Source organism: Columba livia, chromosome 15 (assembly GCF_036013475.1).
Source record: "Columba livia isolate bColLiv1 breed racing homer chromosome 15, bColLiv1.pat.W.v2, whole genome shotgun sequence".
In the NCBI taxonomy this organism is placed as follows: Eukaryota; Metazoa; Chordata; class Aves; order Columbiformes; family Columbidae; genus Columba; species Columba livia.
The window spans coordinates 11,299,880-11,305,901 of NC_088616.1; the positions used below are offsets into that span (position 1 = coordinate 11,299,880).

Sequence of the window (6,022 nt, forward strand, 5' to 3'; positions counted from 1 at the left end):
TCCTGAAGAAATCAGTGGCTGTGGACACTTCCACCCTGGCAAATCTACTGACAGCTTTCAGACAGAAGCACCGCTCAGTGTCCCACAACCACCCCACACCACGCTGGGAAAGCCGGATCTAAATTTCTCCCTGAATGCACTATCAGCAGCTGCGCTGGAGCCGCGATGACTGAGGAGAGGCAGAGATGCCACCTCTCCTCTCCTCTCCTCACAAACTTGGCCTCTTTGCTCAGAGCTTCACCTGAAGAATACTCAGGATTTCCCATTTCTGAAAGCACCAGCAGCAACCTCAGAGCACATCTGCTGGGTGGCTGCACAGCCCAGCACTACACATCCCTGTAAAAGTCACTTTGAAGGGTCACAAAAATCAACATAGCACAGCCCCAGCTCGCTGGACAGGCAACAGGTACCCACTTCTAAAACTTCAGATACCTCCCGCTTCTTCATGAAGATCTAGACGTGTACGAAAACGGTTCCTCTCTCACTCGCTCAGCTCCTCCTGGGAACGCTGACAACCCTGCCCCAACATCCAGCGCCCTGGCGAACGTTTCAGCTCGGAGCAAACTCACCACCGGCTGCCCAGGCTGGCACGGAGCGGCAAAGCCCGGCAAGACGCCACCGTGACCGAGTTCCTAAGCTGTGGGCAGGCTTTTCCTCGGTCAAAATGTCTCTTCCGCTATCTGTGTGCGTGTCTGTGTGCATCGCTCTGAAGTGATGTAAACAGAAAGGCATGCAGAGCAGTGGGCGATATGTAAATTCAGCTGGAAAATCCCACAGCTCAGCCAATGTCCGTGCTGCCTCGCAGCTTTGCCCTGGCTGCTCTGAGACTGAAGAGCTTTAGTCTAGTGCAGAAAAAACCTCCACTCTCTTAGCACACACAGATTTATTCCTCTGATCGGAGGAATCTCCAGGGACAGGACAGTCCATCACTCTCTCTGAAGGGAGTTTCAGTTTCTCACCCTTTTTAGATAGTTCCCCAATTATCCATAATACTGAATATCACGCAGCCTGACAAACAGCAACACAGTTGTTGCTTGTAGAGACAATCCAGGGAAATCCAGTTAACTCAGAATTGCCACAAAAGGCAGAACTGGTGAGCAGGGCTCACCCGAAAGACAAGCACTGATAGCAGGGGTTCTACTGCCAGGACACCCACCCACACAGGAGAAGGAGCTCCCCCCGCTGAGGCTCTCCCAGGAGCAGGCACTGCCCCGCTCCAGCCCCCAACACCCTTCCTGCAGTTTTTACAACTCATTAAAAGCAGCCAGGTAATTCTGATGAAGCTCTGAACTCAGGCTGAGCTAAAGGCAGAGCAGAGCAGCCTGCGAATGGGTAAGTCAGGGCGCTGCTGCCCTGGGCTCCCAGGAGAGTTCCTGGGCTGGAAAGAAGGGTGACATGTCCCCCTGTGAACAACTGCCCACCTCATCACAGGCAGCCAATATGTCCCCCAACCCACGGGGACATGCCCATGTGTGCCTCATCGTGCCCATGGCAAGGGAGTGCAGCCAGGGAAGGGAAGACAAAGGGCACAAAAATCAGGAGGGAAGACTTGTGACAGACTGAACTTGTCCATGTAATCTGAGTATTGAGTTAGTGAAAGCTGAAAGGATATTCTCTCAAATGCCTTCCTCCTGACACAGCTGGGATTGGTAAAGACACCCTGTGAGGCAGGTAGGAGCACAGATCAGAAAGCGCCTCTGTCATGGCCAGCAGGGGCTGGGAAGGTCCCACCGAACAGAAGAAAGCTCAGCCCATGGGTGAGTAACTGGTGAGCAGCAGCTGAAACTGCAGGACACTCAGTGATGCTCCAGACAGACCCTGGTGGATGTGCAGCCCTTGAGGCAGGGCATGGCAGCACACGGAGCTGGGCACAATAGCACACAGAGCCGGGCACATGGAGCCAGGCTCAGCGGCACAAGGAACGGGGCACAGTGGCACATGGAGCTCGGCCGCATCCCAGCGCCCGCAGGGGCCGCCCTGCAGCTCCAGCTGGGGGTCGTGTTTGTGGAGCCCCGGGAGGGGAAGGGTTGGCTGCAGGAGCTTCAGTCGGGGGACACAAACTCACCCGTGGTGCTTCACAGGTGGCTTAAGGGCAGCTGAGGCTGCGCTGCCGCAGGAATGGCAGCTGTGGGCTCAACCCCACAGCTCTCACACTGCAGAGCATCACCGTGCAATCCCTCGGGTCAGGGAACCAAACTGCCTGAGAACTATGGATCTGAGTTTGTTTCCTTGAGTTCAATCAAGATTGTGAAAATTCATGTTTGGGTGCTAGCAGAGCAGCTCCCTGCATTCCCTCATGGAATGTTCTGGTCGCTCCGGTTTGGTTTAGGTTTCCTACATTGTCCAACTTGAAAAAATAACTGTCAGGCCAGAGTTTATCACACAACAGTTACCCCAGGGGTACAACAGCCCAGACCTGGCTGACAACGCACATATCAAACCCAACCAAATTATGTACCAGCTTTCTTCCCACACTCATTGGCCCCAGCCGAGCCCGTCTGAGCTGCTGTCTTCGATACCAACGCAGCTTGAAAGCAAGATGAACTGAAAGAAAGTCCTCGCTTCAGGCTTTCACTCAACACAACAGGAACATGGGGACACAGCCACAGATCAAACAAGAGAAAAGTGATTGGCAGCGAGTCTGCCAGAGGAACAGCAGCTGCGAGGTGGTGGCAGCATAAGGCAGAACTGAACAGCAGGTCTGAAATCAGAAGACAACAGCGCAATTTCACTGCCCATTCTGAGCCATGCAATTGTCCCGGGGCAGTCACAGAGATCTACCACCAAATATCCAGTATCGCGCAAGTTGTGGAACCAGAGCAAAAGGAAATGAAGTTACTGGGGGATCAAGAGGGATCTATCAGCAACATGTGCCCCAAATCAGACAAGTAACAGAGCAGAAAAGGCAAAAGTGAGCACGGCCAGCGATTAGGTGTGTCAAACAGCAAAGGGAAGGGAGCCAGCACAAGACTGCAGGACACAGACAGGATTGACCGAGACCGAACAGCACGAGGGGTGACACACCGGGGGTGACACACCGAGCGGGGGTGACAGGCGGGCTCCCTTGTGCAAACCCCGCTGGCAGCTGCACGGAGTTTAAAAACGAACCACAAATCGCCCGAGGGGAGGGAAGGGGAGGGAAGGAAAGGGAAGGGAACGGGCGGCAGCGCTGTCGTGCGGGCGGCGGCCCCCGGAGTTGCCCCGAGCAGCCGCCGCAGGGGCCTCCACAGAGCGGGGCCGCCCGCCCGGGCCCCGGGCCCCGGGCCCCGCGCCCCCGGCCCGGCCCTTCCCCTCCCAGAGCTCCCTCAGCCCCGGACCCGGCCGGCTCCTCTCCGCCGGGGGCTCCCCTCAGCCCGGCCCCGCTCGTACCTGGCAGCAGAGGCGGCCGGAGCGCCGGTGCCCGGCCCCGGCACATCGCGACCCCGGGCCTGCTCCCCGCTCGGCTAGCGGCCCAGCTGCCGCCCGGGCCGGAACCCCACGCGTCGCGCTCCTCGGGACTTGTAGTCCGTACACGGCACCTGCCGCCCGCTCCTCGCCGCGCCGCCGTGAAGTTAGGACTACATTTCCCAGCAGCCCTCGCGGCCCAGCGCTGATTGGCGCTTTCACAGTCACTCTATACTACAACCACTGTTGTTACTGGCCTGGCTTGGTCTCCTCCAGGGGCCAATCAGGCGATGGCAGACCACTGCCTCGAGCCATGCTGCGCCGCGCGGCACCATTGGAGCGAGAAAAGGCGGCGACCAATGAGCGCAGGGAAAGGCTGGTGTGCGGTCCCGCCAGCTGCCCTCGATTGGCCGTATGCCTGACCAATAGCGACGTGAGAGGGGTTATAAATTCCGTGCGGAGGAACGTGTTCTTTCTTTACGGGGCTGCGCGGCGGCGGGGGAGGCAGTGGGTATGGTGAGGGTGTTAACCGGGGGCGGGCTCGTTATCGGGGGTGGGCCGTTGATGTTCCCTATCCACCTTTCTGACACCTCGTCTGAGGCCGGCTGTGGCCCCTGCTGACGATCCACGGCTGAGGCCCGAGAAAGCCGCGGCGGGGCCGGGCCGGGCCCTGCAGCCTGTTTTCACCGTTCTGCCGTCTCTTCCCAGGGGCCGGCGGGAACCCGATCGCACCGGCGGGAGCAGCATCGCGGCGATGAGGCAGGAGCGGTGAACGGTGATGTGGGAGCCCGGTGGCGGGCAGCCTTCCCGAGCCTGGGCGGGGCTACCCGGGGGATCTGAGCCGCTAACGCGCGGTGCCGGTTGTTGGTGGCACACCGTGGGCTGCTGCTGGGGTTTGCACGAGTTGGGCCAGGGCGGTAAACGGGCTGGAGCAGCCGCTTGGTGGCCATGGTATCACAGTATCACAGTATGTTTGGGATTAGAAGGGACCTCAAAAGATCATCTAGTCCAATCCCCCTGCTGGAGCAGGTGAGGTCGCACAGGAACATGTCCAGGCGGGTTTTGAATGTCTCCAGAGAAGGAGACTCCACAACCCCCCTGGGCAGCCTGTTCCAGTGCTCTGTCACCCTCACTGAGAAGTTTTTTCTCAAATTTAAGCGGAACCTCTTGTGTTCCAGCTTGATCCCATTACCCCTTGTCCTATCATTGTTTGCCACCGAGAAGAGCCTGGCTACATCCTCATGGCACTCACCCTTTATATACTTATAAACATTAATAAGGTCCCCCCTTAGTCTCCTCCAAACTAAAGAGCCCCAGCTCCCTCAGCCTTTCTTCATAAGGCAGATGCTCCACTCCCTTAATCATCTTCGTTGCCCTACGCTGGACTCTCCAGCAGTTCCCTGTCCTTGAACTGAGGGGCCCAGAACTGGACACAATATTCCAGATGTGGTCTCACCAGGGCGGAGTAGAGGGGAAGGAGAACCTCTCTCGATCTACTAACCACCCCCCTTCTAATACACCCCAGGATGCCATTGGCCTTCCTGGCCACAAGGGTATCTCCCTTATGAGGGACGGCTGAGGGAGCTGGGTCTCTTTAGCTTGGAGGAGACTGAGGGGTGACTTCATTAATGGCTATAAATACATAAAGGGTGAGTGTCAGGAGGTTGGAGCCAGGCTCTTCTCGGTGGCAAACAATGATAGCACAAGGGGCAATGGCTATAAACTGGAACACAGGAGGTTTCATTTAAATTTGAGAAGAAACTTCTTCCCAGTGAGGGTGGCAGAGCCTGGCCCAGGCTGCCCAGGGGGGTTGTGGAGTCTCCTTCTGTGCAGACATTCCAACCCGCCTGGACACCTTCCTGTGTAACCTCATCTGGGTGTTCCTGCTCCATGGGGGGATTGCACTGGATGAGCTTTCCAGGTCCCTTCCAGCCCCTGACATTGCGTGCGGCCGCAGTTCAAGGCACTGTGAGGGGGACAAGGGGTGAAGCTCTGAGTGTGGCTGAAAAACGTGCTCACCGGGGTTGCAAAAAATAATCAAAAGTCATGGACTTGTACATACACAGTAGTTGAGAGGAAACCTCCTGGAACATGGTGCATTCAGTTGTGTGAGGAACTGAGAGGATTCACAGTTCTCACCATACGAATGAACCCCAGCACTGGATTAGGTGGATGATTAATTTAAATCTTGAAATCTTTGATGCAGAGTGGCTCTTTGCAATATAACAAGTTGCTCACGTAATGGTCTTTCCTCAGCCTCAAATCACGTTTAGCCTTGTAATTCTTAATTAGTTTGCTGTTCTGTCTCCACTTTGGCTTCTATATTTTGGCAATGTTACAGCTTACAGATTTAATAAAGTTTTCAAAATATTTCCTTTGCTTCTGTTTTTCCTGAGTCTCATGGGTGGCTTGTAGAACCACAGACAGACATGAAAGTTTGCATTTGGGCACCCAGCAGCCCATTTCTGTTACTACTGTTCACTTGAAGGGAACCAGAGCATCCAGAACTCGAGCTGCAGCTTAGCTCAGCCCAGCTCCCTTTCATTCTTGCTGGGTGCACTGGAGTGCCTGAGCCCTGGGAGGATCTAGATGGGTTCAAGAATGAGCCAAACTATTTAAATGATTTAACAGCACAGGC

General features: G+C 56.0%; 1 protein-coding gene and 1 long non-coding RNA gene across 8 annotated transcripts in view; one reads left to right on the forward strand and one right to left on the reverse strand.

The window, feature by feature from the left end:
- TRAF7 (TNF receptor associated factor 7) overlaps window positions 1–3,528 on the reverse strand; it is a 31,225-nt gene extending 27,697 nt beyond the window's left edge. The window contains exon 1 of one of the 7 annotated variants that reach the window (XM_065031197.1): window positions 3,370–3,528. The gene's annotated coding sequence lies outside the window, so the exon portion shown is untranslated. Of the gene's footprint in view, window positions 1–414; window positions 726–3,369 lie in introns of those variants that run through there. The other 6 variants (XM_065031198.1, XM_065031203.1, XM_065031201.1 and 3 more) reach the window with 6 other exon arrangements.
- Window positions 3,529–3,664: 136 nt separating this feature from the next.
- On the forward strand, window positions 3,665–5,756 carry LOC135575509 (uncharacterized). Its single transcript, XR_010466373.1, has 2 exons — window positions 3,665–3,895; window positions 4,093–5,756. It is a non-coding gene; the product is annotated as an uncharacterized LOC135575509 (long non-coding RNA).
- The last annotated feature ends 266 nt before the right edge of the window (window positions 5,757–6,022 follow it).